This window comes from Peromyscus californicus, unplaced genomic scaffold (genome assembly GCF_007827085.1).
Source record: "Peromyscus californicus insignis strain IS unplaced genomic scaffold, ASM782708v3 Scaffold_11__1_contigs__length_118956290, whole genome shotgun sequence".
Classification (NCBI taxonomy): domain Eukaryota; kingdom Metazoa; phylum Chordata; class Mammalia; order Rodentia; family Cricetidae; genus Peromyscus; species Peromyscus californicus.
In genome coordinates, this window is record NW_026294402.1 from 58,640,213 (window position 1) to 58,660,563 (window position 20,351).

Here is a 20,351-nt window from a genome sequence, read left to right on the forward strand (position 1 = left end):
TGTGTGCAAGTGTGCACGCACATATGTGCACACGTGTGAGTGTGATCACACCCCTGCAATGGCTTGTGTGTGAAGGTCAGGGGCAGGTCCCTCCTCCTGCTGTGGGTCCTGAGCACAGAACTCCAGTTCTCAGACTCGCATAACAGTGCTTTTTCCAACCGAGCCCACACCTGGCTTTTAAAATCGGAGTTCCAGGCATTGAGGTCACGTGTTCCTACTCGCAAGGCAAGTGTTCTGCTGACTGAACCATCTCCCAGACCCTTACTCATTCTCAGAGCAGAAGTTTTAAATGGTAACTAATTTCTCCTTCACGGGTCATACTTCTGTTTCTGAAAACTCACTTTTTCTAGTATGCTCGCCTAGAAATTCATAGTTTTGTTTTATTTAAAAATGTTTTGTTTTTATAAAAGATATGACATTGCCGGGCTTTGATGGAAAACACCTTTAATCCCTGCACTAGGAGGCAGAGGCAGGCAGATCTCTGAGTTCCAGGCCAGCCTGGTCTACAGAGCAAGTTCTAGGATAGCCAGGGCTACACAGAGAAACCCTGTCTCAAAGAAAACAAAACAAAGATGTAACACTCATTTTTTTTGAACCCAGATGTCCAATTCTCCTGGTAACATTTGTAGAAAGTGTTATCGTTCCACAATTTCTGAGAGTTCCAGAGATGGTCACATGGTCTGCTTCTAAGCCTCTTTTCTCTCCCTGGTCTCTTGGTCTATCCTCTCTCTCACCGGCAGCAAACAATGCTGGCGACCGCCTCTTCATCGTATAGTCCAAGGTTGATAAAATCAGCCCTCTTTGTTCTTTGCTTTTATGATTTTATTGGCTTTTCTGCCCATATCCACAAAGTAATTCACTGAGTTTAATTGGGGTTGTGTTGAACATTCAGAACAAATCCAAAAGAAATGACATCTTCGAGATGCAGCTCAGTCGCTGGTGGGTTTGGCAGGCACACATAAAGCCCCGAGTCTGATCCATGTGAACGGGGTGTGGTGGTGCACACCTCTAATTGTGGCACTAGGGAGGTGGAGGCAGGAGTATCTGAAGTTCAAGGTCATTCTTCACTATATAGTGAGCTTGAGGCCATCCAGAAAAACATGAGACCACCTATTTAAAAAAAAAAGTCTTAACAAGGTGGAAGGTTCCTATCTATGAACTTGGAAGAGCCTGGAACAGCTTGTGTGTGTGTGTGTGTGTGTGTGTGTGTGTGTGTGTGTACAAGCACACACATTCGAGCTCATGTGCACTTGTCTTGATCAAAGTCTGATATTTATTCCAGGTAAAGCATTAGATTTACAGTTAGAATACACCGAAGCCACCATCACTGTCCCTGTCATTACCACGGCAGCTGTGCCGCAGACCAGAGCGGACACACACACACACACACACACACACACACACACACACACACACACACACAGGGTCACCAGCGTGCCCGGGAGCGCGGGCCAGCCCCAAGCCTCCATTCCTGCAGCCCCTCAGCCCCTAGTTAGCTCTCTCCCTCTCACACACCTTTTCTGGCCTTGCCACAGCCTCCGCCACCAGCGTAGGGCTCCAAGGCCTTGATGGAGTCCTCTGTGTTAATCTCGCCATCTCTGCTGGTGTGGAGGTCGGAATGGCTTTTCTGGAACGTGCTTGGTTTCTCTCATGGCCCTGATGGGCTCTGTGATATTGCTGCCATCGTCCCCCGCAGGTGAACCTTCAGCTGAGCCCAGCTTGCCTCTGGGATGTCTCCAGTGGTGAGATCAGCTGCCTGTTTGCCCAATCATCTACTGCACTGTCTCTGAGCTTCTGGCTGGCTCTGGATTCTTCTATGTACGCACCTTCTTAGAAGGTCCCGCTTGATCTCTTGCAAGGCCTCCCTGTGTCCCGCATGTTCCCTTCAGCTGCGGCTCCTCCTCTTCCTCCTTGGTAAGAGACTCCTGCTGCTTCTGTTTAGAACCCACGGGCACCTCTGAAGATGTCACCTTCCTGCTCAGTCACTTCCTCCTGCTTCCCGACCACAGAAGGTGGGATCCTTCAGACGCTCTAAGAGATCACAGAAGGCACTTCTAGCTGAAGGTGGGTGACTGACTCCCAGGGGCAGCTTCTCCCATGGGGAGGGTGTTTGCAGGTCCCTCTCTAGAGACTCTAGGTGGCCGCCTCAAGTCTGGTCTCCAATTTCATCTCGCTAGCTGCCTGTTTACCCTCAACTTGGCCCATGCTCACCTGGGCCCTCGTCCCCAGCCCCCTGGAAGGTTCTGAATATGGATGTAAGCTAGTTGGCAGGCAGGAAGGTTTGGAAGTACAAGGTCTAGGACAACACAAGCAGGGATGCGGGCACCTTCTGGTACGTGTGAACAGCCGGCCAGCGATTCGGCTGTCCCCTTAGACAGTCTTCTGTGACACCAGCGTGCCCCACTGAGAGGCTCACTGGAATTCTTTGATATTCAGGCTGTTTGCCCCTTCCTCATAAGGCACCTTGTTACCGGGCCTTTATGGTCCTTGGCTTCATGAAGAGCTGGAAGCTTGGAGCTGTTGGTGCTGATGACCTGGGGCTGGGTGGCTCACACAGTACCATCACTCTGGCCCTCAGCTGTGCTGGGTGAGATCATCCGGGGCCAGCTCATCCTCCAGCACCTTGGGAAAAAATGCAGGCTTTCCTCGTGCTGCCCACGCCCCTTTTGAACCTTGTGGAGAAATAAGAAAAAGTCTTGAACAGCACCACTCGCTCTTGGCGCCCTGTCCTATCCCGCCTGCAGCCCCTGCAGGGCGCTCTCAGTCCGTGATGGCAGCTTTGGGAGGAAGGACAAGAGGCGGTCACTCCCAGATCAGCACTGCCACAGAGGGGACAAGGGCAGGCCCCGGGGGAAGGGACCAAAGGGACACTGCCCTACCTTCCTGGTGGCTGTGGAGGATCTCACAGTGTGCACTTGGCCATGCTGGTGTCCATGGCAGGAGGAGGAAGCTGCTGACCCCTTCCCTGCCACCTCCATCGGGTACCTGACCATGGGATCCTTTTAACCCAGCATTTTGATTTGTTCTTTCCAGGGGCTCAGGGGCCACATTGCTGTGGAACCCTAGATCAGGATTCTAGGAGAGGCAAGTGGTCTGGTGGTGACCAAACATGGCAGGGTCACTGTTGTACGTGTGTTCTCAGGCCTCAGAGGCTGGTGCTGAGGCAACACCCTACAGGGAGGGTTGCACAGCGTGACAAGAGTTTGGTGTCCATCCAGCCCACCAGTCCTGCACTGTCCTCTGGGGTGGTGTAAGCAGGCAGACACTCTCCACGGATGGTACCTCAGCAGGTGCCCCCCATGGACATCTCAGCCTCCTCCTTTGCTCCCTAACTTTGCTTCCCTAGAGTCCCCATGGCTCTGGAGCCTGCTGATAAGAGTTGCTGACAGTCAGGGCTGGAAAGATGGTTCACTGGTTAAGGGCACTGTCTGCTCTCCCAAAGGACCCAAGTTCAAATCCCAGCACCCCACATGACAGCTAGTCCCAGTGCAGGCTCGGTTCTAAGACCCTGCACTGGTGCCTGAATCGTGGCCATCACCGAGTCCAGACCTCTTCCTGCAGAAAGGGGAGGTGAAGTGGAGACCAATTCACACCAGACTCTGGGCCCCAGGGTCTCCAGGCTGTTGGCACTGAAGCTTGAACCCAGGGCCTTCCACATTCAAGGCAAACCTCTGTTGCCAAGTCACACCCCAGGCTGCCCTTTTTATTTCATGGCAGGGACTTAGGGAAGTGCTCCAGCTGGCCTTGAACTCTGGCTCCTCCTGTAGAAGTATACACGCTTAGACCACTAGGCCCACGACACCTTCTCTTAGTTCTCTTGTTTTCAAATTCCTTGTGTGGATACACAGCTGCTGTGCACAGGTTGGGTTGTACCTCTTTCTTTTCTTTTTTAGTGTCCGTGTGGGAGTGCATGTGTACATGCGTGTAGTGCATATGAAGGTCAGAGGTCAGCCACACGTGCCAGGACTCCATCCATCTATGCTCTAGTGTTACAAGCCAGCGTCTCTCACTGGCAGGAACTGGCAGGTCTGGCTAGGCTTGCTGGCTGTGGAGCTCTGGGGGTCTTGTCTCTGCCTCTCCACACCTCACTTTTAACAATTATTTTAACTTTATTCGTCATTTTTCCGCGTGTGTGTGTGTGTGTGTGTGTGTGTGTGCGCACACGTGTGTGAGTGTGATAGGTAAGTGTTGCACTTGGTGCCACACATATCTGTGTAGGTCAAAGGACAACTTGCTGCGTTTGACACTCCCCTTCTGCTGTGCACTCCAGGAATTCAGCAGGTTGCCAGGTCGCCTTCGCGGGCAGGCACCTTCGCCGGCTGCCGTCTTACCAGCATTGGCTTTTTTTTTTTTTTTTTTTTTTTTTAATGCCGGTTCTGTCCTGGGGGATTGAACTCAGGTCTTCATGCTTGCCTGGCAAACATGAAGTGTAACCATGGTACTAACCGGGTTATCTCCCCAGCCCTTCACCCTCCACCCTGTTTCAAATAAGGTCTCAATATAAAGGCCAGGCTAGTCTTGACTGTCTTCTGAGCCTGCCTCTGTCTCTCAAGTGCCTGGGTCCCAGGCACAGGACCAGGCCTGGCTTACTCTGTACTTCTTGAATTGGAAAGTGCACGTGAATCCCCCAGGGGTCTTGTTAACACGCAAACTCACTGAGTTTGGGGAGGGCCCAAGACTGTGCATTTCTAATATTAATGCTATTAATAATGACTCTCATAGTCAGGTCTGACCGTGGCCCAGGATGGCTATGAATACAGCCCAGCACAAAGTCGTAAACTTAAAGCATTATCAAGGTTTTTTTTTTTTTGCTTTTTTGAGAATTTCTTTTTAAAGCAACTCAATTGTGCGGTCCTTCAGTGTGGACTTTGTAGATAATAACCCCACGTTGCAATATCAAAAGGCTGGACAAGCCTAGACTGGGCATCTTTTCTCAGGTCTTGCAACGCTCCATCTCTCCTCTTAGGCTGCCTGCCCAGTTCCTTCCTATCCCCCAGTTCTAAGAGAGCTCTGCCTATCAGTCACCTGTGAAGAGGCAGGAGCTCTGGAAGGTGTTTTCAGAAAAGCTACCTAAGCCAGGCAGTGGTGGCGCACACCTTTAATCCCAGCACTCGGGAGGCAGAGGCAGGTGGATCTTTGTGAGTTCAAGGCCAGCCTGGTCTACAGAGCAAGATCCAGGAAAGGCACAAAGCTACACAGAGAAACCCTGTCTCGAAAAACCAAAAAAACAAAAAAACAAAAAAAAAAAAAAGAAAAAAGAAAAGGAAAGCTACTTAAGCCAGGCAGTGGCGGTGCACGACTTTAATCTGTGTGAGTTCAAGGCCAGCTTGGTCTACAAAGCAAGTTCTAGGACAGCCAGGAATGCTACACAGAGAAACCTTGTCTTGAAAAATAAAAAGAAAAGAAAAGAAGAAAAAAGAAGGGGTTGGGGATTTAGCTCAGTGGTAGAGTGCTTGCCTAGCAAGTGCAAGACCCTGGGTTCAGTCCTCAGCTCCAAATAAACAAACAAAAGAAAGAAAGAAAGAAAGAAAGAAAGAAAAGAAAGAAAGAAAGAAAGAAAGAAAGAAAAGAAAAGAAAAAAGAAAAGCTACCTAAGGGTCAGCAAGATGGCTTAGTAAGTAAAGGGACTTACCACCAAGTCAGATGACCTGAGTTCAATCCCTGAACTGCATATGATAGGAAGAGAAAATGGATTCCCTCAAGTTCTCCATCTCTCTCTCTCTCTCTCTCTCTCTCTCTCTCTCTCTCTCTCTCTCTCTCTCTCTCACACACACACACACACACACACACACACACACACACACACACATACACACACACAGATTTTTTTTTAAAGTAAAAAGAGTCAGGTGGTGGCACACGCCTTTAATCCCAGTACTCGGGAGGCAGAGGCAGGGGGATCTCTGTGAGTTCGAGGCCAGCCTGGGCTACAGAGTGAGTTCCAGGACAGGCTCCAAAGCTACACAGAGAAACCCTGTCTCAAAACACCCAACACAAGACAAAAGCTACCCAGGGGATTGAGCCGCCACATAATTTAGCTTCAGTGGACAAATCAGGGCCCGTATCTCCAGCACTTCTGGGGACCAAGGAATGATCACAGAAGTTGACCCGGAACGGCCGAAAAGTAGACTGAGTCTGAGCAGGTAAAGCAGGCAGCTGGGGACCTGGGGTCCTGGCACACAGCAGCAGGGTTGATATATCACACATTATCATGTTGAGTATGTCACCAGCAGATGTGGGTATGAAGGTGACTCCACATCATGAAGCACCCTGGTCCCCCAAAGTGAGCATTCAGCATCACTGCGTGGAGGGCCAGTTAAAACTCAGGTTGCTAGACTCATATCGGAGTTTCCATTCAAGCAAGTGTGCTCGCACTGAGGTCGATCTGCCCAGCCCATGCTTTTCCACTGTGTGGGTCTGGAGTAGGCTCAGGGAGACTGTGCTTCTGACCCCAGGTGCTGCTGATGTTGCTGGCTCAGGGAGCAGCTTTGACAATCTCTGATCTCGGGGAACCTCCTTCCCAGAGAAGCCTGGCAGTGCTGGGTTTCATCACATCCGGAGGTAGGAATCTTATCAGCAGCCTGGGTGCCAATGATACCAAAAAGAGGGATGGGGGGTGGGGGGTTTGGCCAAGGGCCAAGGTCCCTCTGCAGGCCTTTCCCACAGGCCTGTTGCCTCCTGCCTGGCCCAGCACCCCAGCCCTCAGAAGGCCCCTCCACCCAGCTTTGTTTGCATTCCTGGAGCCTGTGTCAGCCTGGACAGCAGGCGTGACTACGTGAGCCTGGACCGCTGCAGGCTTGATGGCTGTCTCTGTGCTCCAGGCCTCCTGGGCCAGGCGGAGGTGGCCACACAGGACTCCCTCAGCAGGCCAGTGACGCATGCTTCCCCTCAGGTTCCGGGAAATGCCTTCCTGCCACCACTTGCTTCTTCTCTAATGAAAAATTAGCTGTCAATTTCCATGGCAACCTAAGGATGGGGAGGATAAGGGTGGCCAATCTATTCCCTGGAGACGCCCAAGGATTCCTGTCCTAAGAATGTATACATTCTCATTCTCAATCTCTTCTCTCTCTCTCTCTCTCTCTCTCTCTCTCTCTCTCTCTCTCTCTCTGCCGCCCCAACCCGCCCCCATCCTTCCATCCCATCCTCATACCAGCCCCAGCCTGAGTCCTCAAACCACCATAGATCTTTGGTTCAGGAAGGCCAGGCCCAGAAATGCTTGCCTTTATTAAAAAGGGATGGATTCACAAAGGCACAACTGTAGGAAAGGTTGTAATTTGCCCAAATAAAACTTAATTCGATCCATGAAATAGCTGTGGTTTATTGAGTAATCAATGTGCTCTGTGTTTCAATTTAAAAGAAGCCAATATAATAGGGGCCAGCAGCCACCTCTGGGGGTCCACCTCTTCCCTCTGTACACAGTAGGGCCATACAGCCTGCCCTGATAGACCATCCTGTCCTGGGTCAAGGTCCGCTAAGACCTTGGGACCTAAGGCTCATGGGAGAGATAGCCTGGGACATCAATGAGAGCACTTGTAGTTGGTGGGGGGGAGGGTGGGGGCGGAAATGAAACTGCCCCTTTTCCTAAAGCAAGTCTGTGCTGGGTGTCTGAGGAGGGGTCTGTGGGGACTGAGTCACCTTCCTGTCTGCGGGGGGTAGGGGTTGCCAGGGCTGTGGGAGAGAGAAGCTGGCCATCACTTCCTATACTGAGGAGTCCCTCTGGAGGCTCTGGAAGAACGCGGTGGGTAGCGGGGAGGGGGGTAGTGGCCTGTGCCCATTTGTGCCCTGGTTCAGCGTGAAGGCGGTATAGGCTGGGAATGGGCATGGAGCTGCGGTGGGAATACACTCGGATCTGGGGAGGCCTCTGCTGGTGAATCCAGCCTGCATCCCCCACCTTCGCCTGTCCTGTCCATATAAACGAAGGCACTGAAGGAGTAAGGGTCTCAGCTGGCCGGGTGGCCCCGCACTCGGGAGGCAGAGGCAGGCAGATCTCCATAAATTGGAGCCCAGCCTAGTCTACAAATTGAGTTCCAGGACAGCCAGGGCTACACAGAGAAACCCCACCTCGAGAAACCAGGAGAAAAAAAAAAAAGAGTTTCAACTGGGGTTCATTCTAGAAACTAATAAATAAATAAATAGTCTCAAGGAGGCCATGTAGCCAAGGATGAACTTAAACTCCTGTCTTCCCACCTCCACAGTTCTGGGGATCAAATCCGGGGCTTCCTGCATTCTAGGCAAGCACTCTACAGGCCGAGCTGTATTCCCTGCCATCATTCCAGAGACTGTCGGATCACCTTACTGCCCTGGCAGGGAGGGTTGGGGTGGGATGCCAGGCTAGATTTACAGCCACATCTCCTTGGGAACCGACTGACATACACCACTGAGGAAGGGAAATGGTCCTGCTTCAAGCACCTCATGTGTACTAAGTAATCTTTGCGACAACCTATGCAGTTGCTGTCAGTGGCCCCACTTTCGGATGTGGGCATTGGAGTCGGTGTTGGCTTGTCCCAAATCACAGATGTTCTCAGACCTTGGTTGCCTCCTGTACATGGAGGCAGGATACAGCTAGCAGCCCCACCCCCATTTCTACTGTCCCCTCTGATTACAGGGCTGTGGTCCAGCACATTCCCACTACATTCTTCCCCTTAGGGGTTTTTCAGAACAGGGCCTTTCTGTGGCTCAATGTCACCTTGAACAAGCCTTGGGCCTCAGTGCTCCCATTTTCAAAATGAAGATAATTACCTGCACATCCACCCAGAGACCATCCTGATGATTAAATGAAGCCGCAAACCAAAAGTACAATATGCCATGGCTTAGCAGTCAGGAGACACCCTTTAAATCTGCTTGTTGCAAGGAGCCCCTACCAAGGGCTGAGATAGAGCTCCACGGTAGAGCACTTCCCTAGTATGTGCAAGGCCCGAAGTTCAATTCCCAGCACCACACATGCATACAAAGGAACCCTCGTCGAGAATACAAGATTTGAGGCACCTTCTAGACATTCCTTTGGAGGCAGAGCAGCTCAGATTTGAACTCCAAGTCTGCGGTCAACCCACCAGGTATCTGGATGGGATGGATCCTCGCCTTACACGGCTGAATCTTAGTATTACCATCTGTAAAATGGGTGTAACAGGGATGATGAAACAGTGGGGTGACAGATGGCAGACACAGGTGCTTAGAAAGCAGTCATTGTCTTGTCGTTTCCGTCACCATCATTGCCATCATGGCTCTTTTGAAACACCTTTACAGGACTTGGCCTCAGGTGTTATGACCATATGTGAGAGTCTTAATGTGTGGCTTTCCTCATGCACGTGTCTGTGGCTCCCCTCTCCCAACAACTTTTTTTTGTTGTTGTTGTTTCTTTTTTTTTTTTTTTTTTTTTTTTTTTGTTTTTTGTTTTTTCGAGACAGGGTTTCTCTGTGTAGCTTTGCGCCTTTCCTGGGACTCACTTGGTAGCCCAGGCTGGCCCCGAACTCACAGAGATCCACCTGGCTCTGCCTCCTGAGTGCTGGGATTAAAGGCGTGCACCACCACCGCCCGGCCTGTTGTTGTTTCTTGAGACAGGGTCTCACTATGTAGCGCTGGCTGTCCTGGAACTCACTATGTAGACCAGGCTGGCCTCAAACTTACAGAGATCCAATCTGCCTGCTTCTGCCTCCCGAGTGCTGGCGTTAAAGCCAGCCCACACTTTTCCCAGCCCACGCTTTTCCACCTAGTGAGTCTGGAGTGGACTCAGGGAGGCTGTGCTTCTGATCCATTCCCAGGTGCTGCTGATTTTGCTGGCCCAGGGAGCAGCTTTCACAATCTCTGATCTCGGGGAACCTCCTTCCCAGAGAAGCCTCCTGGCTCCCCCAAAAACTTCTGCAATTACACTGGGGTCTCTGCCTTGAGGCTGAGAACCCTCTGCATCCTGCCTGTGAGGCAGACCACTTCGGATCCAATGGCCAAAAGGGTGGAGAGCAGTTACCCACAAGCACAGGCCTCTCCTTACTTCTTCCAAGGAGGTGTCCGGTCCTGGCCAGCCCTGCTGCTGGCTGAGAAGGGCAGGCTGTGGGGCACCGGGAAAAACACCACCTCGTGTGTCAGCACACCGTGTTCCAGGCAGAGAAGCAGGAGGCTTCCTGTGAAAGCTGGAGACATGCATTGTTCCCCACCACCCTACAGGGACCGTAGGGGGGCTTCTCTGCCCCTGCTGTCTGGTCAGATCCCTTTGACGTGAACCACAGGGCAGAAGGCCAGCTGGAAAGTCACGCTGTGGCCTGTGCTTCTGAGGCTGCCACCTGCAGCCCCGGAGGACTGTGACCCACCCAAAGCCACAGCGGGTCCCATTCTGTTTGACTGATAGCCTCGTGTCTCGGAGCCTCGCCGGAGTGCTTCGGGGAACAAGTGTGTCCATACGTTATTCAGTGTTACCCATGTGAGGGTTGTTTATCATCACTTCACACAATCAACTTCAATTAAGCAGAACAGCAGCAGTTAGGAGTGTTTAATGGAGATTCAACACCAGAGCTTCTTGGTTGGCATTTATCACAGAGAACCTCTGCTTATAATTATGATGTATAATGAAGTTTATTGTAATAAAGCTAATATGTGATTTGTGTGGGAAATGTGAAAGAATTGATAAACTTTAAAAGAAAGGGATACAGACATGTTCCCTTACGGCAGACGGCAGACAAGCTCACAAGTTACATGTTATGTTCTGATACTCATGCTTTAATGTAATGAAAACATTTTAAAAATAGTTTACAGAAGTGACAAGAAAGAAAAATACACAGTCTCAGGGCTGCAGGGATGGCCCAGTGGTTAGAGCACTTGCTGCTCTTGCAGAGGACCTGAGTTCAGTTCCCAGGACTCCTGTCTGGTGAGTCACAACTGCTTGTAACTCTAGTTCCAGGGGATCCCATATCTCTGGCTTCCAAGGACATAAACACTCACACACACACACACACACACACACACACACACACACACACAAAAAAAAAAAAAAAAAAAATTAAAATAAACCTTAAAAAAAAAAAAACCCTACAATGTTTCCACTTCAACAGATGCTTATTTTCTAACAGGAGTAAATAGTTTTTGTTGTTGTTTTGTTTTTTGTTTTTTCAAGACAGGGCTTCTCTTTGTAGTTTTGGAACCTGTCGTGAATCGCACTCTGTAGACCAGGCTGGCCTCGAACTCACAGAGATCCGCCTGCCTCTGCCTCCCAAGTGCTGAGATTAAAGGCGTGCGCCGCCGCCGCCGCCGCCGCCGCCGCCGCCACCACCACCCGGCTGAGTAAACAGTGTTTTCCATTTGCTGATTTTTTCTTTTTATTTATTTGTTTGCTTCTTTTTGTGAAATAGCATCTCTCTATGTATCCCTGGCTGGCGTGTAACTGACTATGCGGCTGGGTTGCACACGCTTTAATCCCAGCACTCAGGAGGAAGAGCCAGGCGGATCTCTGTGAGTTCAAGGCCAGCCTGTTCTCCAGAGCGAGAACCAGGACAAGCACCACAACTTCACAGAGAAACCCTGTCTCGAAAAACCAGAAAAAAGAAAATCACTATGCAGACAAGGTTGGTCTCAAATTCACAGAGATCCACCAGCCTCTGCCTCCTGAGTTCTGGGATTAAAGACATGCACCACCATGTCCAGCTGATGTTTCTTTTTATAAAAGTTGCTATTCATGTTTTCCCACTGAGGTTTTTACATTTTTTTTCTTTTTGATTTGCAAGTGCTCTTTACATATTTGGTTTTTACTTTCTTTCTATGTATGGTGTGTTTTGATGTTACAGAAGTTTCCAATGTTAAGCATACAAAGACATACATCTTTTCCTGCATAATTCCTTCCATTTATGGCTCTGCTTGGAGAGGCCTTTCCCATCCAGAGATCAGAATCACCAACATTTGTGCAAGTTATTTTCTGATTTTGCTGTTTTTGAATTTCTAAACTGTGTTCTGCTTTGTAGAGTGAGATGAAGACGTAGCTGTTGTCCCCTGCCCTCACTGACTCAGTTTCCCCAGCACCACTGGAGAGAAGCAAATCTCCTTTCCAGGGGCTTCTGTGAAGCCCAGAAACTTCAGACACTGTCTGCCACCACCCAAAGACCCTGCCAGCCTCCAGCAGTACTTTCCACTGTCAAGAGCCTCAACCTCCTTCTGGGGTCGTAGGAACCAATGCAGCACCATTAACACCCTCAAGCAGCTCTTGGGTTTGGGACAAAATAGATCACAAACAGATCATCAAACTAACCTAAGCCCTATGAGGTCGTGAGCAAGCACTGGTGTGTGGGCACTGTGTGTGCCAGTTGTGGAGAAAGCATTAGGACATAAATCCCAGAGGAAGGGACAGGTAAACGGTACTGTTGAGATGCCAACATCTGGAGAGAGACACAGGTCACTCAAGAGGACCAGGGCATTTGGGTGTGAGGAGACAATGCTCGCGTGATGCCGTTTTTGTCCGTGTGTGGCGTCTCTTTGTACTGATGTTAGCTTTCTATGAAGGTCATAATTTGAGGCAAGTAAGATGGCCCAGCAGACAAAGGCATTGCTGTTAACGTCTAGCCCTCCTTTCTAATGTCCCAGCAACAAACCAGGACATGATTCTACCAAAGTTCACTCTGGGGAACCAATGAGTTTGTTGGGCTCTGTAAGACAGAGCATAGGTGAGGGGTTACTTACAGGAATGTGGGTGTTCCTCCCCAAAAGGCCACACCTGGAAAGTCTTTACCCAGCAAGGATAGGGGCTTCCCATAGCCTGCAGAAACGGATGCCCCTCCCCAAGGGTCCAGGCCTCTATACTCTAGCCCCTCCCCAGGCCGCTCCAATACAGAAGAGTTGCATTCAGCAGGTGGTAGGGAGTGGCTGGATAACCAGGTGAAGGTCTTTCGTCCTCAGAGCCATCCATGAGGGAATGTAAACAATCAGGAAAGCCCAGCTGGAATAGTTCTCCTGCAAAGAGGCACAGCTCATCTCTCCAAGACTGCCGCTGCATTTCTCGGAGGAGAAGCACACACAACAGGTACTTCCCTCACAATCCGAGGGAGTCTAATCCCCAGAACATGTGTGTCTTAGTTAGGGTTTCTATTGCTGTGAAGAGATACCATGACCATGGCAACTCTAATAAAGGGGAAAAAAATGAATGGGGTGGTTTACGTTTTCAGAGGTTCAGTCCATTATTATCATGGTGAGACATTGGCTGCAAGCAAGCAGACATGGTACCGGAGCAGGAGCTGAGAGTCCTACATCTTGATCTGAAGGCAACAGGAAGTGAACTGAGACACTGGGTACGGTTTGAGTACATATGAGGCCTCAAAGCCCACCCGCACAGTGACACACTTCCTCCAAGGCCACACCTACTCCAACAAAGCCACACCTCCTAATAGTGCTGCTCCCTATGGGGGCCATTTCCTTTCAAACCACAATGTGTAAAGATTGAAGGAGAAAACCACCTCCACACAGTTATCCTCTGGCCCCCACACGTACAACTTGCCATTCCCTGTCATGTACACAATAATAATAGTTTTTAAAGATTATGATTTTGTTTTTTCGAGATAGGGTTTCTCTGTGTAGCCCTGGCTGTCCTGGAACTCACTCTGTAGACCAGGCTGGCCTCAAACTCAGAGATCCGCCTGCCTCTGCCTTCTGAGTGCTGGGATTAAAGGTGTGCACCACCACTGCCCGGCTGCCTCTCACCTTCTTAAGCAAGTCAGTGAGCCTGACCGAGCCCCCTTTCTCCATACTTGTCAAATGTAAGTCTGGTGTCCGCATTCCCTTAGAGAATGGTCTCGAGGCTCCTGTTAACATATGCACAAAGCTCAGGGACACTCTCCTAATGGCATTTCCCTTCTAGTCCAAGAGGGAAGGTGGCAGAGAACCTGGGCCCGGGCCCAGGGTCTGAGGCCCTGCTGAAGCAGGCAGACCTCAGACCCACTTCCCAGATGGGGCAGCAGAGACCTATGCATGCTCCCTCAGTCTCCTCAGCCACCAAGTGTGCAGTCCAGTTCCAAGGTCAAGGCTAAACACAGAGCAGGTGATCCCTCAAGACAAAATGACTGTCATCATGGCCAGGACCTGTGGAACTCTTTGCTCCCCACTAGAGAAGAGGAAGGAAGGGTGAACAGTCACTGTAAAGGACCTGCCTGCACACGCATCAAAAGGCTACTGATCTAGACCGTCTGTGCAGTCCACACTGAACAGGGTCCCTTGGAAGGTTTTGTTTCCCCCCTATACAAATTCACGAGCAAATGTGTCTCCATTAAAGTGTTAACCAAAGCGCATCTCGGGCTGTTGACGAGCACATACAAGGTGGGGATGGAGTATAGTTTGTGTGTGTGTGCGCGCGCGTGCGTGTACGTTGTATGGGTGTGTTGTGTGTGTATGTGTGTGTGCTCATGTGTACATTTCTTGACATTCCGAAAGCTGCATTTTGTTCATTGCTCATTGATGAGAAATTGAAAGCAAAACTGTTAAAAATAAACATTTACAATGAATATGCTATTTAAACAGAACTAACAACAACAAAACCCCGACAATAAACAAGGTTTTAAAAACAAATACTAAACACTGCTCCCTGTGGCCAGGCCCGTCTCAGCTGTTCCCAGACACCCACTCTTGGAACCAGGTGCCTTCCTCGTTGCTGCCCCCGGCACAAGGCCCCACTCTTCTTCCTGCTTCTGTAGGTGAGGAAACCAGGCCTTGGGATCTGGAGTGAGGAGCTGAAGGTCACTTGGCTGGAGGTGGAGCTGTGCCTGCAGCCCATGGGCTGATTCAGAGGCCTGAGTGTTTAGCAATAGTGGAAAGTGAAGTTCAGGAGGGGAGTCCCAGCAAAGGCATGTGGGGGACAGCAGCCCTGAGACCAGAGCAACGTGAATGTGATTCCTACTGCTGCTACTCCTGAGCTAGGTGACCTTGGACAACCTGGTCACCTCTTTGAGACTGTCTATCAGATGGGCATAGAATTCAATGAGCTGATAGAAAATGCCCAGTGGCTAATAAGTCTTCAGTATTATATCACTAAACCAGGTAAGACTCATATTTCTAAAAGTTGTTCTCCCTCATTCCAGAAGCTCAACATGAATTCCCCACTACCAGCCTCTCTTGGGACATAGATTTTGGGATAAGAAAAAAGATTTTTTAGAACCTCCAGGCTCCAATGAAGCTACCATGAAAGCACCAAGCTCAGCCTTCCATTCGAAAGGGACACTGAGCTGGACAGAGGTCTCTCTCAGCACCACTCAGCTGGATCTCTGTGCAACCATCCATCCCGAGATGACCAGGCTGAGGGGCAGCCTTCCCTCTCAGCTCACAGGCTGGGGAATTCTGGGTGATTTATGTGTGCTCTACGGAGCCCACTGTTGTCTGCTTTGAAAACAGTCCCAGAGGCTTCTGGGTTCTTTCTCTGCTGCCCTAGCAACAGCCCATCTAGCCTGGACAGCCTTTCCCGACACCTCCCCACCTTCCCCATTAGCTTTCTCATTCCTGGCCAGAATAAAGTGACAGCAGACCTCCTCTGGGCCTGGGGGGCTGTGTGAGGGTCCTCAAAGGTGAAAAATTCAGGAACTATTTTCATTTGCCTTTCATTAAATAGAGCTTTGAGAACCGAACAGTAAAGATGAGCTCACTGCTCAGAACCCTGTACTGCTGGAAATGACATCATCAGGTGTCTGGTACCCCAGAGACTTCAAAGGCACAGGCTGGGAGGGGTGGTGGCATGATGATGTGGGTGTGCATATGCCACGGATGCGTGTGCCACTGAACCACGCACTTAAAAGTGAAACAGACTGGAGAGTTGGCTCAGCACTAAGAGCGTGTCTGCTCTTGCAGAGAACTCGGGTTGGTTCCCAGCACCCACAGCCAGCAGCTCCCAAACACCTATTACTCCAGCCCCAGCGGATCTGATGCCCTCTTCTGGCCTCTGAGGGCATCTGTACTCATGTGCACATATACACACAGACACACATAATTAAAACTAATAAAAATAAGTATTTCCAAGTAGATAAGGGAAGTTGAGGTGTCACTCAATAGGTAGAGTACCTGCCTAGTGTGCTTGAAGTCCTGGGTTCAACCCCTATTACTGCATAATTTGGATGTGGTAGGGCACATCTGTCCCAGTACTTGAGAGGTAGAAGCAGGAGGATCAGAAGTTCAAGGACATCCTTGGCTACATACTGAGTTTGGGGCTTGTCTAAAATAAATAAGTGAATGAATGAATGAATGAATGAATGAGGCTGGTGAGGTGGCTCAGTTGATAAAGCACTTCTCTTGCAAGCACAAGAGCCTGAGTTTGATCCTCAGTGCTCACTGGAAACCAGTGGGCACAGTGTGCACACTGGTAACCCAGCTCTGGGGACCAGAGACAGGTGGATCGCTGGGGCTCACCAACCAGCCTTGTCTTCAAGCCCCAGGTCCCAGTGAGAGACCCTGTCTCAAAACACAAGACGGGGCTGGTGTCCTAGTCCACTCTCTCTTGCTGTGAGAAAACACCATGACCAAAAGCAGCTTGGGGAGGAAAGGGCTGATTTGGTTTCCACTTCCACATCATAGTCCATCACTGAGGGAAGTCAGAGCAGAAACTCAAGGCAGAAACCTGGAGGCAGGAGCTGAAGCAGAGGTCACAGAGGAGTGCTGCTTACTGGCTTGCTCAGCTACCTTTCTTTCTTTCTTTCTTTCTTTCTCTCTTTCTTTCTTTCTTTCTTTCTTTCTCTCTCTCTCTCTCCCTCCCTCCTTCCCTCTCTCTCTCTCTCTCTCTCTCTCTCTCTCTCTCTCTCTCTCTCTCTCTCTCTCTCTCTCCCCCTCTTTTTCTCTCTTTTTCTTTCTTTCTCTGTATAGCCCTGGCTGTCTAGGAACTCATTTTGTAATCCAGGCTGGCCTTGAACTCAGAGACCTGCCTGTCTCTGCCTCCCGAGTGCGGGAGCTCAGCTCCCCACCACACAGAGTTTCTCTGTCTAATCCTGGCTGTTTTGGAATTTGCTCTTTGACCAGGCTGGCCTCAAACTCAGAGATGCGCCTGCCTCTGCCTCCTGAGTGCAGGGATGAAAGGTGTGCGCTACCATGCCTGGCTCAGCTACCTTTCTTATACCACCCAGGACCACCACCATGGCTTGCATTATCCACGCTGGCTGGGCCCTCCCTCATCAATCATCAATCAAGAGGGTATTCCACAGGCTTGCCCACAGGCCAGTCTGATGGAGTCATTTCTTTAACTGAAGTTCCCTCTTCCCAGATGACTCTGGCTTGTGCCAAGTTGACCAAACCAGCAAAACCAATCAGCAGTGCAGGTGTGGCTGTTCAATGTGTAAAAACGCCTGCTGTGCAGACCTGATAACCTGAGCTTTAACTCTCAGAACCAAGAACCGACTCCACAGTGTTGTCCTCTGACCACCTCATACCCTCCATGGCATGCATGTCACACACACACACATACACACACACACACACACACACACACACACACACACACACACACACACGGGTGATAATTAATTTAAGCTGGGCGGCGGTGGCGCACGCCTTTAATCCCAGCACTTGGGAAGCAGAGGCAGGCCAATCTCTGTGAGTTCGAGGCCAGCCTGGTCTACAGAGCGAGTTCCAGGACAGGCACCAAAACTGCACAGAGAAACCCTGTCTTGGGAAAAAAAAAAAAAATTAATTTAAAAACCAAGTGGGCGACTTCTGAGGAATGACACCTGAGATTGACCTCTGGTCTCCACAAATGCAATATCTTTGCACACTTGCCTGCACAAGTGCACACACACACATACACACATGCACATGCACAGGGAAGCATGCACACATGCAGGCATATGCACACACGCACAAATGCACACATGTGCGCGCACACACACACACACACACACACACACACACACACACACACAAAGTTCTGTTTTACCAAAGTAAAACTCAAACACCTGACCCGCCTTCCTTGCCTCTCCAAGGCTCTGCTTAGGTTGATGCTGGCCTCAGGTGAAGGTGCTCCAGGTTTGGCCTCCACCTGCCACTGCCCTGTTCTGGGGCCCCAGGGAACGCTTCACCCTCTCTGGTGCTCAGTTCTGTCATGGGGATCAAACTAGAGGCACTCTGGGACCTTCCCAGCACTGACATGCTCCAGCCTGCGTTCGGGATCACCCAATGGACCTCCCATCTCCATGAGCATCTAAGAAGATACAAGACTACAGGTCCTGAGTCCCTCAGCCTGGGGCAGGGTGGGTAGTCTTAGTGACCATGGGAAAAGCCAGCTGGGGGTTGTCACACTGTCCTAATAAACACACCCTTCCGGAGGCCTGCGTGGTCTCTTGGAGTTTATAGAATACACCCACATCCATGCTCTCTGTGACCCTTTCATTCTACAAACATCCCAGATCTGTCCCCTGTACCCAGGACTGGGCTAGCCAGAGCCGTGGGGGAAGGGGGATGCTTAGAGTCATGATGATCAGAGCATGCATGGGATAGGCTGGCTGGAGAGATGAGGACAGACTGGCCAGGACCTGAAGAGGAGGCAGGATGGGGGATTGTGAGGGGCCTGGATGGAGTCAGGCAGTACCAGGTTTCCTCCCCCTCCCCCCACAAGCCACTCTAAAAGCTGACCTCCATCCTTAGGGACAGGAAGGCAGCCCTGCACCAGGGAGGAAGCACAAGCCCACTTGTTAGTGGAACCTTAGCATTCCGGGTGGAGAATGGATTGGGGAAACAGAGGGGCTTGGGTGTCCATGACTAGGCACGTCAGGTTGCAGGCGATTGGCCAGGATCACCAAAAAGTGACAGATCTAGCTTCAAGTTCCCCCACTTACTGAGTATCCAAACCCTGGTTTTTTCACCCGCTTGGGCTGCCATTCAGGCCCCCTGGTAACGCCACTGAATCCTCAATGTGTGCTGGTTCTGAGTGCCACCAGCATGAGTTCACACCCCTCGCAGTTCCCAGTACTAGCCAAGTCCACCTTTACAGATGAGGGAACCACCATAGAGGTGCTAAGTCACTTGCCCAAGGTCACTTAGAACAAGGCAGTTACAGCCAGAGGCAGCTGGAGTTTCTCGGCCTCTGCCATCTTTGGGGTGGGAGATTGTAGGGTGGAGGGGAGCTGGGTCGGAGACTAAGAGGTCCGCAGCACCAACAACTCCCTAGAGATGAATAGAGTGCACATGCTGTGTGACCTCAGGCCACTCACACTCCCTCTCTGAACCTCACTGGAGACATGAACACAAAGTACTCAGGACACCACTCCCCATTAGTCTGCTTTTCTCATCCCTAGAACAGTAGTAGAGACCTAGCCCTCAAATATACCCAAAGACAGAGGCCGAGGCAGGGCCAGAGATGGGGGTGGTGTGCTGAATGGCAAGAACCCGATGGAGGTATTAGCTCTTCTTCAAAAACTTAGTCCATTTCAGGTGTCCCCTTGGGGCATAGGCTGCCCGAGCTTCTGTTTGGGGACAGTAAATCCCACCTACCTTTTTTTCTAGGGCCATCAGGGACCAGGCTCTCAGCATTCTCCAAGGACTCAGGCTTTGTTTAGAAGTGTCTCCTTGGAGCATGAGTCACCAGATCTTGGGTGGTCCGGGGGTAACCAGGATGTCACTGCTGGGTCCTGGGCTGGAGGCAGCTGCTGCCCAAGATGGCCAACTTAGCCACTCAACCAGTTCCAGGGACCCAGCACCCTCACCTGTAACCCGAGGGGCTGGAGCAGAACTCAGGCCCTCGGGAGGGAGCAAAGGCAGCACAGAACAGGTGAGCTAGCTCAGCTGTTAACGACCCAGGTGGCCGACCCGGGGACCTGGAACCCACACGGTTAAAGGTGAGTCCTGAGGCCTCCACACGTGTGCGCACACACACACACACACACACACACACACACACACACACACACACACAAAATGAACGAATGTAATTTAAAAGGAAAAGTCAGCTGTGGGCTCAGCTGGGCCCAGCGCCCTCCTGCAGCTGGGTCCCGACCGATGATCTTTAAGAAAGTCCAGCTCAGGGCCAACGAGATGGCTCAGTGGGTAAAAACTTTTGCTGCCAGGCCTGATGAGCCGAGTTTGATCACTGGGATCACATGATGGAAGGAGTAAACCTACTCCTGTAACTTGACCTCTGACCTCTGCATGGATGTCATGGTACACACAGACATTCACACACAAAGATAAATAAATACATAAATAAATTTCATGAAGAAAGCCCAGTGCTGATCACCTCGTCGCCCCATTTAGAACCCAGCCCACCTTCCCACTGCCTATGGAGCATCAGTCTGGTGCTCAATGTCAAGGGTGAGGGTCCCCAGCCTCCCTTTCCAGGTTGGCTGGCTTACGTTACACTGGCTATAAGTTGGCGGTCTCTCTCCAGGGTGCAAGTCTGTGAACATGTTCCTTCCCCACTCCCTGAT